Source organism: Ochlerotatus camptorhynchus, unplaced genomic scaffold (assembly GCF_037179485.1).
Source record: "Ochlerotatus camptorhynchus isolate MF236.1 unplaced genomic scaffold, CSIRO-AGI_Acam_v1.1 ptg000304l, whole genome shotgun sequence".
NCBI lineage: Eukaryota > Metazoa > Arthropoda > Insecta > Diptera > Culicidae > Ochlerotatus > Ochlerotatus camptorhynchus.
The window spans coordinates 4,566,059-4,578,285 of record NW_027040792.1 but is presented as its reverse complement, the minus strand read 5'-3'; the positions used below and the strand labels follow the sequence as shown (position 1 = coordinate 4,578,285).

The 12,227-nt window shown below is 40.9% G+C and overlaps 1 protein-coding gene across 4 annotated transcripts in view; it reads left to right on the top strand.

The window, feature by feature from the left end:
- LOC135707146 (uncharacterized) overlaps nucleotides 1-12,227 on the top strand; it is a 291,025-nt gene that overhangs the window by 265,756 nt on the left and 13,042 nt on the right. The gene's annotated exons all lie outside the window — the stretch shown is intronic.

The window sequence follows — 12,227 nt, the reverse complement described above, 5'->3', positions numbered from 1 at the left end:
CTCCAAAACATACACGCAAACCAAAAATTTTTTACAATGAATGTTAGTTCCATTTCCTATCATCCTCTGTTCATGAACATCTCAGCGAATGTTAGAAGTTGACCTTGCAGGCGATGTAATGGTTTTTTGCCTTTTTTATTTCGTGTTCTATCTGTGCTTTCACCTACACAAGCAAGCATTTGCCTTGATTTTTATGTATAACATGGTAGAACGACGCACACACTTGCCTCGAATCTCTCCAGCAGAAAAAAAACATACGAAGTCGAGTGTGAGAGGAAATGAGCGCTTCTTGTTTACTTTTAGGCTATCCATTTTCAGTAGCATGGAGAGAGCAGTGAAGAAAGCACAGGTCTGATAATCGCAACGTTCGTTGTTCGAGTCCAGTCGGCAACCTTTTTCCTATTTTTTTTTCGACATAATGAATTTCACTCACTAATACACTCCACATTTTTCGGTCTCCAATTTTCTTGCATTGGACCGCAGCTAGGTATATCGCATCCTCGGTTCATGCGGTCTCCACTTACATCCTCTGATGATGAATCCCACATAATTGTAAGCGAATCTTACATCCACCGGTTGGGTGTAGGAAATTTCATTAACCCCTCATTTTATCTGTCAAACTTTCATAGCAATTCAAAACAAACATAGTGTAGTACTAGAATGTTGACTAGAATCAGGTACGTTAATCGATTTGCCTGGGACCAATAGGCTAGTCAAGTAGTGAACCAATTTAAAATCGATAGTTTCGTATTGATTGTTGCTACAACTGCTCAAGCCAGATGTCACAATTCAAAAGAAGTAGGGGGCAATTTTAAAACAATATAACTATACATACATACATACATTTATTTGTACAACATCACATATAAGATAAGACATAATCAACAATAGTACGCTACAATACTCGGTTTGCTGCTGCCGCTCTCCATCCTCGGTCATGCCCAATGCTCGCTAGATCACGCTCTACCTGGTCCGCCCATCGTGCTTTCTGCGCTCCACGCCTTCTTGTGCCAACCGGATCAGTAGCGAACACCAACTTTGCAGGGTTGTTGTCCGGCATTTTTGCAACATGCCCTGCCCACCGCATCCTTCCGGCTTTGGCCACCTTCTGGATGCTGGATTCGCCGTACACTGCAGCGAGCTCGTGGTTCATTCTTCGCCGCCACTCACCGTTCTCCTGCACACCGCCGAAGATCGTCCTTAGCACACGTCGCTCTAAAACTCCGAGTGCTTGCAGGTCCTCCTCGAGCATAGTCCATGTCTCGTGTCCATAGAGGACCACCGGTCTTATTAGCGTTCTGTACATGGTACATTTGATGCGGGGTGAATCTTTTTTGACCGTAGTTTCTTCTGGAGCCCGTAGTAGGCACGACTTCCACTGATGATGCGCCTTCGTATTTCACGACTCACATTGTTGTCAGCCGTGGGTAAGGATCCAAGGTAAGCGAATTCCTCCACTACCTCGAAAGTATCCCCGTCTATCGTGACATTACTTCTTAGATGAATCCTGTCATGTTCGGTTCCGCCTACTAGCATGTACTTTGTTTTTGACGCACTCACCACCAGTCCGACCTTTGCTGCTTCGTGTTTCAGGCGGGTGTATAGTTCTGCCACCGTTCCAAATGTTCTTGCGATAATGTCCATGTCGTCCGCAAAGCAAACAAATTGACCGGATTTCGTGAAAATCGTACCCCGGTTGTTGAGCCCGGCTCGTCGCATTACACCTTCTAGAGCGATGTTGAAGAGTAGGCATGAGAGTCCGTCACCTTGTCGCAGTCCCCGGCGAGATTCGAATGAACTGGATAGTTCACCCGAAACCCTTAGTCGTATGAAACAGGTCAAAAACTGTCCAAATCCGCAGATACAAATTTTTGTTTTGAATTTCTGTATGGCAAAATAGTGAGCTTTTCGTAAACATTAACGGCAAAGAACTCACCAACACTGGGAGATCGTGAGTTCGTGCCCACCTGTCATTTCCCATCTCGCTCCTCGCCATTCAGGTGCGCATTGAAGTGCTGCTTCCACCTTTCAATCACCTCACTTCCGTCCGTCAAGAGGGTCCGCGAGCAAAGTCGGTTAACAAAATGAAAGCAAATCGATATTAAAGTGTGCAGTTCCTATCATAATGAAAACTCATTTTGATTTCAAATGTTGCGACATATGTCTGATATCATATTGTGCTTTCATTATGCAGCCAAGACTTTTTAAATGAAAGCAACTTAACTTGAAGTTTTGCTGTTTACGTTTTGTTTAAAATTTAATTGAAATTCATCTGTCGTTGAACTAAGGATTATTGTTTATTTGATTTATTTAACTCATTTTAGGTCATTCGTGACTTGCCCGGGTGAGATTGGAGCCCAAGCCTCTAAACTTGAGAAACATGAATGGTAACCATTTACTCCAGGCCCGTATTCAGTTAATCATTATGAATGCAAAATTAGTAATCAAATTGATTTCATTGAAAGCAGGATTCGTTTTCCGTTTGCTTCAACAGTGTTAAATTTTGCTCTCATTTTTGCTGCGTTAACCGTTAAGTCAACCAAAATGAGATCAACTGGAGTATTCAAAATAAGCTACATCATAACAGCAAATTTTGATTTCAATTTGATCTCCAGCTTTGCTCGGGTCCCACCCTTATCCTTGCACATTTCGGCTCGCGGCACGAAGCCGTTGCGGGATGCGGTGAGCTTCTGGTAGAACTTCCGTGTTTCTTGGGAACGGCACAGCAGTTCCATTTCCTCGCAGTCCGCTTCTTCCAGGCGGCGTATTTTCTCCCGAAAGATGCGGGTCTGCTGTTTCCGCTTCTGTTTATATCGTTCCACGTTCTGTCGGGTTCCATGCTGCAGCATTACCGCCCGCGCTGCGTTCTTCTCCTCCAAAATAGCTCTGCACTCCTCGTCGAACCATTCATTCCGTCGACTTCTTTCCACGTACCCGATGGTACTCTCGGCTGCGTCAGTGATGGCTACTTTTACTGTACTCCAGCAGTCCTCTAGAGGGGGCACATCGAGCTCGCCCTCCTCTGGAAACGCTGCCTCGAGATTCTGCGCGTATGCTAAGGCGACATCCGGTTGCTTCAGGCGCTCTAGGTTGTACCGTGGCGGGCGTCGGTACCGTACATTGTTGATGACGGAAAGTTTTGGGTGTAGTTTGACCATCACCAGGTAGTGGTCAGAGTCGATGTTAGCGCCACGATAGGTCCTGACGTCGATAATGTCGAATAAGTGCGTCCATCAATCAGAACGTGGTCGATTTGCGATTCCGTCTGCTGTGGTGGTCTCCAGGAGTAACGATAGGGGAGGCTGTGTTGGAAGAAGGTGCTACGTATGGCCATGTTCTTCGAGGCGGCGAAATCGATGAGTCGTAGGCCGTTCCCGTTCGTCAGCTGGTGGGCGCTGAACTTTCCAATCGTCGGTCTGAATTCCTCCTCCTGGCCTACCTGAGCGTTTAGGTCTCCTATGATGATCTTGACGTCGTGGCTTGGGCAGCGATCGTACTCGCGGTCGAGCTGGGCGTAAAATGCGTCCTTGTCATCATCAGTGCTTCCGGAGTGAGGGCTGTGCACGTTGATTATGCTAAAGTTGAAAAATCGGCCCTTGATCCTCAACCTGCACATTCTTTCGTCGATCGGCCACCAACCGATCACGCGCTTCTGCATTTCGCCCATCACGATGAAAGCTGTGCCCAGCTCGCGTGTGTTGCCGCAACTCTGGTAGATGGTATGATTACCTTTGAACGTTCGCACCATGGATCCTGTCCAACACACCTCCTGCAGCGCTACGATGCCGAATCCGCGGTCCTTCAGTAGATTGGCGAGTATTTGGGTGCTCCCGATGAAATTGAGAAATCGACAGTTCCACTTGCCGAGTTTCCAATCGCAAGTCTTATTCCGTCGCTGAGGTCGCTGCTGTTGGTCTCGGTTCGTATTCCTCTGTTGCTGATTTTCCGTTGCAATGCTTTTTTTACGGCTGGCACACAAACCCCTGACTTTCCGGAGGACCAGGGTGCACAGTTGTGCTTAGAGTCCTTCACTGGCACTCGGACGTAGATCAGCCGCCCTAACATAGGGAACAGACGCCCCTAACATGGGAAACAGACGCTGTTGTGAGCCGCTCCTCCTGGAGAACAGACGCTCAGGCTTGCCGAAGCAAACCCCCCCCCCCCCCTTCCCTGTTAGTCTATGACCAAAGTTCCCACCGGGGTTGGTTACCCGATCTTACCTAAGGTTGCTCACAGTTCCCGGCCGGTACCACGGGGAGGTAGGGATAGGAGTTGCTGGGAAGAGGCTAGTGATCTCAATGGGATCTGTATTGCGCATTACCCAGCATTAACCGACCGAACTTATAACTATGTCATTTCTCATTTAAAGAATCTAAATTCAAATGCACCATCAAAATTTTCAAAAATTAATTCCTCCATATCATAAATTATCCGAATTGAAAATAAATCAATATAAAAATTCACCATTATAAAATTTTCTGAAACCACATTTACCACTATAAAATTTACTTTTATAAAAATTATCAATTTATAACTGACCAATTTATAATTAAACAATAAGAAGACCGAAGACAGAAGACAGAAGTCAGAAGTCAGAATATAGAAGACAGAAGACAGAAGTCAGAAGTTAAAAAACAGAAATCAGTTTTTTTTTTCAGAGAATAGAAGTTAGAAGTCAGAAGTAAGAAATCGAAAATCAGAATTCACATGACAGAAAACAGAATTCAGAAAATAGAAATGGTAAATCTTCGATGTCAGAAGTCAGAAGTCAGCAGGAGGCAGAAGGCAGAAGGCAGGAGGTAGAAGTCAGAAGTAAGAAAATAGAAATCAAAAATCAGAAGTTAGATAGCTGATGACCGAAAATATATGTTAGAAGTCAGAAGTTAGAAATCATAAGTCAGAAGTCAGAAGTCATAAATCAGATGTCAGGTGTTAGAGGTCAGAAGTAAGAAGTCAGAAGTCAGATGTATGAAACCAGAATGTAGAAGGCAGAAGGCAATATTCAAAAGTCATAACGCAGACATTAGAAAACGAAATCAAAAATATTGATTTATAAAAATAAATACATAAAAAATAAAAAATCCAACAAAAATAAAAATTGCCAAAATAAAAATTTGCTAAGAGAAAATCTTCCTGTAGAAAATTAACCAACTGAAAATTTACTGAAAGACAGAAGGCAAAATGCAGAACATGGATGGCAGACGGCAGATGGAAAAGGCAGATTGAAAAAAGCAGAATGCGGGAGAGCAAAAATCAGAAAGAGAAGTACAAAATATTTAAAATAAAAGTCAAAATTCAAAATCTTAAAGAAGAGAGATTGGATAATTAAATTAGAGATTTGGTGAATTAAAACTTTAATTATTGAAAATTTACCAATTGAAAATATACCAATAAAAAATAAACCAATTGAAAATTTACCACTTGATAATTGACCAAAACATTTACCAATTGCCGGCATAAGTCAGAAATGAAGAGGCAGACATCAGAAGACACAATTTAAAATTTAGAAGTAAGGGGCTGTTTTTAACTACGTAGACTGTTTTTTTTTTCAATGGTTTTAGACCCCCCTCTCCCCCTAAAGTTTCACTGAAGTTTATGTTCAGAAGTCAGAACTTAGAAATAAAAAATCAGAAATAAAAATAGAAGGCAGAAAACAGGGGTAAAACGGCAGAAGGTAGTAGATAGACAACATAAATTAGAAGTCGGAAGTCAGTTGACAGAAAATAGAAGTCAGAAATCAGAAGAAAGAAATTATAAAATAGATGAAAGAAAACAGGAAGCAGAATTCATAAGTTAGAAATTTTAAATCAGAAGTCATAAGTCAACAGGTAGAAAGCAGAAGTTGGAAATCATATATCAGAAGGAAGTAATAAAATTGGGTTGTTAGCGGAATGCTAAAACAAATCAGCAAAAAAGGCTTCTTTGCTATTTTATTTTTTAAATATCAGAATTCAGAAGTTAGAAGTCAGAAGTTATAAATCAGAAGTTATAAATCAGAAGTTAGAATTCAGAAGTCAGAAGTTAGAAATCAGAAGTCAGAAGATAGAAGGCAAAAGACAATAGTCACAAATCAGAAGTCAGAAGTCAGAAGCCTTAAGGTAGAAGGCAGAAGGTAGACATTAGAAATCAGAAGTTTAAATATTAAATTAAAAAAATAGGTAAATCTCGCGCAACACGAGAAGAGAGCCTATCATTGTTGATCGATACTCTTCATCGATTTTCTGTTTCGCGAATAACCCGACTGTAGATTAATTTCTTATTGAGTGTGTTGTTTCAGGCGCAAGCAAACATCATCTTCTGTCGAACTGTGCTGCGAGCTTAGCGAGAAATTCGTTTATGTTGCCGTGGTAAACCAAAGAGAAAGTGGATGAAGAGAATCGATCAGCGAGGATAGGCCCTTTTCAAATGTTACGCGAGAAATTTGCAAATAGGAAAAACAACCAAAACAGAAATTGAAAAAATAAAAATTATCAAATGAAAATCAACCAGTAGAAAAATTACCAATTTAAAGTTTACCAGAAGGCAAAAGGCACAACGCGGATGGCCGAAAGCAATTGGAAAAGGCAGAATGCAGATGGCCGAAGGCAAAAGGAAGAAGGCAAAATCATAAATCGGAGTCAAAAATATTTAAAATTAAAATCAAATTCAAAAACATAAAAAAGAGAGAGGGTGAATAAAATTAGAGAGTTGAGAGCACGCAATAAGCTAATATGCGATAAGCAATAAGCTTATAAAGCGAAAATAAGAAGAAAGAAGTCAGCAGGTGGAAAGCAGAAGTCATAATTAAGATGTTAAAAATCAAATATCAGAAGTCATAAGTTAGAAATGAGAAATCAGAAGCCAAAAGTTAGAAATCACAAGCCAGAAATCAGAAGTTAGAAATCAGAAGTTAGAAAATTAGAAGTCAGAAATCAGTCAGAAGCAAGTCAGCTGAAAATTTACCAATTGAAGGCAGCAGTCAGAAGTTAAAAGGCAGAAATCAATAGACACAATTAAAAACTTAGAAGCAAGGGGCTGGTTTTAAACTACGTAGACTGTTTTAGGAGGTTTTAGTCCTCCTCCCTCTCGCCCCTAAAGTGTGTCTGTAGTTTATGAACAGCGCCTTAGAAGTCAAGGTCAGAAGTCAGAGCTCATAAATCAAAAATCAGAAGTCCGAAGTCAGTATGTAGAAGGCAGAAAACAGGAGTAAAACGGGCGAAGGTAGAAGATAGAATACAAAAGTTTGAAGTCAGAAGTAAGAAATCAAAAAACAGACGTCAGATGACAGAAAATAGACAACAGAATTCAGAAGTTAGAAATTATAAATCAGAAGTCAGAAGTCAACAGGTAGAAGGCAGGAGTCAGAAGGGCAGAAGATAGAAGTCAGAAGTAAGAAGTTAGAAATCAAATATCAGAAGTCAAAAGTTAGAAATCAGAAATCAGAAGTCATAAATTAGAAATCAGCAGTCAGATAACCGTCAGTCAGTAGTCACAAGCCAGAAATCAGATGCCAGGAGTCAAAAGTCAGAAGTCCAAAGATGGAAGTCAGAAGGTAGAAGACAATAGTTAGTTGTCAGAAGCCAGAAGTCGGATGTCGAAAGTCATAAGCCAGAAGTCAGAAGCTACAATTCAAAATTTAAAAGTAAGGGGATCAAATCATGGGCTATAATTTTCGTTTTCACTTCGACACTTATTTCGCGTAGGTATAATTTTATAATCTAATGGGTCACAAGTAAAAAGTCGGAAGACAAATTAAAAAAAAAAATCAGCAGTAAAAAAAGTCAACAGGTAGAAGGTAGAAGGCAGAAGTCAGAAGGCAGAGGTCAGATGTCCGATGACAGAAAACGGGAGTCAGAAGTCAGAAGTTAGAAATCAAAAGTCAAAAGTTAAAAGTCAGAAATCAGAAATCAAAAATCAGAAATCAGAAATCAGAAATCGGCAATCAGAAATCAAAAATCAAAAATCAGAAATCGGAAATCGCAAATCGGAAATCGGAAATCGGAAATCGGAAATCGGAAATCGGAAATCGGAAATCGGAAATCGGAAATCGGAAATCGGAAATTGGAAATTGGAAATCGGAAATCGGAAATCGGAAATCGGAAATCGGAAATCGGAAATCGGAAATCGGAAATCGGAAATCGGAAATCGGAAATCGGAAATCGGAAATCGGAAATCGGAAATCGGAAATCGGAAATCGGAAATTGGAAATCGGAAATCGGAAATCGGAAATCGGAAATCGGAAATCGGAAATCGGAAATCGGAAATCGGAAATCGGAAATCGGAAATCGGAAATCGGAAATCGGAAATCGGAAATCGGAAATCGGAAATCGGAAATCGGAAATCGGAAATCGGAAATCGGAAATCGGAAATCGGAAATCGGAAATCGGAAATCGGAAATTGGAAATCGGAAATCGGAAATCGGAAATCGGAAATCGGAAATTGGAAATCGGAAATCGGAAATCGGAAATCGGAAATCGGAAATCGGAAATTGGAAATTGGAAATTGGAAATCGGAAATTGGAAATCGGAAATCGGAAATCGGAAATCGGAAATCGGAAATCGGAAATCGGAAATCGGAAATCGGAAATCGGAAATCGGAAATCGGAAATCGGAAATCGGAAATCGGAAATCGGAAATCGGAAATCGGAAATCGGAAATCGGAAATCGGAAATCGGAAATCGGAAATCGGAAATCGGAAATCGGAAATCGGAAATCGGAAATCGGAAATCGGAAATCGGAAATCGGAAATCGGAAATCGGAAATCGGAAATCGGAAATCGGAAATCGGAAATCGGAAATCGGAAATCGGAAATCGGAAATCGGAAATCGGAAATCGGAAATCGGAAATCGGAAATCGGAAATCGGAAATCGGAAATCGGAAATCGGAAATTGGAAATCGGAAATCGGAAATCGGAAATCGGAAATCGGAAATCGGAAATCGGAAATCGGAAATCGAAAATCGGAAATCGGAAATCGGAAATCGGAAATCGGAAATCGGAAATCGGAAATTGGAAATCGGAAATCGGAAATCGGAAATCGGAAATCGGAAATCGGAAATTGGAAATCGGAAATCGGAAATCGGAAATTGGAAATCGGAAATCGGAAATCGGAAATCGGAAATCGGAAATCGGAAATCGGAAATCGGAAATCGGAAATCGGAAATCGGAAATCGGAAATCGGAAATCGGAAATCGGAAATCGGAAATCGGAAATCGGAAATCGGAAATCGGAAATCGGAAATCGGAAATCGGAAATCGGAAATCGGAAATCGGAAATCGGAAATCGGAAATCGGAAATCGGAAATCGGAAATCGGAAATCGGAAATCGGAAATCGGAAATCGGAAATCGGAAATCGGAAATCGGAAATCGGAAATTGGAAATCGGAAATCGGAAATCGGAAATTGGAAATCGGAAATCGGAAATCGGAAATCGGAAATCGGAAATCGGAAATCGGAAATCGGAAATCGGAAATCGGAAATCGGAAATCGGAAATCGGAAATCGGAAATCGGAAATCGGAAATCGGAAATCGGAAATCGGAAATCGGAAATCGGAAATCGGAAATCGGAAATCGGAAATCGGAAATCGGAAATCGGAAATCGGAAATCGGAAATCGGAAATCGGAAATCGGAAATCGGAAATCGGAAATCGGAAATCGGAAATCGGAAATCGGAAATCGGAAATCGGAAATCGGAAATCGGAAATCGGAAATCGGAAATCGGAAATCGGAAATCGGAAATCGGAAATCGGAAATCGGAAATCGGAAATCGGAAATCGGAAATCGGAAATCGGAAATCGGAAATTGGAAATCGGAAATCGGAAATCGGAAATCGGAAATCGGAAATCGGAAATTGGAAATTGGAAATTGGAAATCGGAAATCGGAAATCGGAAATTGGAAATCGGAAATCGGAAATCGGAAATCGGAAATCGGAAATCGGAAATCGGAAATCGGAAATCGGAAATCGGAAATCGGAAATCGGAAATCGGAAATCGGAAATCGGAAATCGGAAATCGGAAATCGGAAATCGGAAATCGGAAATCGGAAATCGGAAATCGGAAATCGGAAATCGGAAATCGGAAATCGGAAATCGGAAATCGGAAATCGGAAATCGGAAATCGGAAATCGGAAATCGGAAATCGGAAATCGGAAATCGGAAATTGGAAATCGGAAATCGGAAATCGGAAATCGGAAATCGGAAATCGGAAATCGGAAATCGGAAATCGAAAATCGGAAATCGGAAATCGGAAATCGGAAATCGGAAATCGGAAATCGGAAATTGGAAATCGGAAATCGGAAATCGGAAATCGGAAATCGGAAATCGGAAATCGGAAATCGGAAATCGGAAATCGGAAATTGGAAATTGGAAATCGGAAATCGGAAATCGGAAATCGGAAATCGGAAATCGGAAATCGGAAATCGGAAATCGGAAATCGGAAATCGGAAATCGGAAATCGGAAATCGGAAATCGGAAATCGGAAATCGGAAATCGGAAATCGGAAATCGGAAATCGGAAATCGGAAATCGGAAATCGGAAATCGGAAATCGGAAATCGGAAATCGGAAATCGGAAATCGGAAATCGGAAATCGGAAATCGGAAATCGGAAATCGGAAATCGGAAATCGGAAATCGGAAATCGGAAATCGGAAATCGGAAATCGGAAATCGGAAATCGGAAATCGGAAATCGGAAATCGGAAATCGGAAATCGGAAATCGGAAATCGGAAATCGGAAATCGGAAATCGGAAATCGGAAATCGGAAATCGGAAATCGGAAATCGGAAATCGGAAATCGGAAATTGGAAATCGAAATTGTGTGTGTGCTGCTGATTTTCACTGTTGCCCAATGCTTGGGAAACTTTCATAAATAACACAGTAGTTGAGGCAGGAGAGGGGTTTCAGAAGTTGTGACCGGCCATGAATTAGGTATAGTAAAACACGCTACGAGGGGGAAAGGGGGCTAATTGGTCAAAATAATTCTACCTCATTTATGGATGATCTCTAATTTTACTTCCAAGGATGTGTCCCAATGGGCGAGTTAAATTGACCTCGTGGTTAAAAGTGACAGATGAGTTATCTAAAAACCCTGATGTCCAAGCATGGTTATTTCTGACCGACTAGAAGTTTAATTTTGGAAATCGGAAATCGGAAATCGGAAATCGGAAATCGGAAATCGGAAATCGGAAATCGGAAATCGGAAATCGGAAATCGGAAATTGGAAATCGGAAATCGGAAATCGGAAATCGAAATTGTGTGTGTGCTGCTGATTTTCACTGTTGCCCAATGCTTGGGAAACTTTCATAAATAACACAGTAGTTGAGGCAGGAGAGGGGTTTCAGAAGTTGTGACCGGCCATGAATTAGGTATAGTAAAACACGCTACGAGGGGGAAAGGGGGCTAATTGGTCAAAATAATTCTACCTCATTTATGGATGATCTCTAATTTTACTTCCAAGGATGTGTCCCAATGGGCGAGTTAAATTGACCTCGTGGTTAAAAGTGACAGATGAGTTATCTAAAAACCCTGATGTCCAAGCATGGTTATTTCTGACCGACTAGAAGTTTAATTTTGGCAACCGTGGCTGAGTTCGGTTTTAACATCGATCAATTTCCGGGATTTCCAGGAAATCCGAAATCGAAAAAATCCGAAATCGGAAGAAATTGAAAAAAAATCGGAAATCGGAAAAAATCGGAAATCGGAAATCGGAAATAGGAAATCGGAAATCGGAAATCGGAAATCGGAAATCAGAAATCGGAAAAAATCCGAAATCGAAAAAATCCGAAATCAAAAAAATTCAAAATCGGAAGAAATCGAAAAAAAATCGGAAATCGGAAAAAAAAATCGGAAATCGAAAAAAATCGGAAATCGGAAAAAATCGGAAATCGGAAATCGGAAATTGGAAATTGGAAATTAGCCATTGGAAATGAAATGAAAAATGGAAATTCTACCAATTGGATATTGATAACTGACCAATTGGAAAATGAAAACAGAAAATGATTCCACCTATACAGAATTCTTCTCTCCTCTTTTACTTTATTATAGAGACTTTCAACCCTGAGCTGGTTCGTCTCTTCTAAATCCAATTGAATCGTCGATCTTTCACCCGAGGAAATCCATCAGGTTGTGCATACTTCCATTTAGAAATAAAAGTAAGCAAGTGGAATGCATAAATGATTGCAATGAGCCATCCTCTTGCTCGCAAATTGAAAGCACTCCGAGCAACAGCAGTTGGACAGATTCCAATGCCACAGCTTGC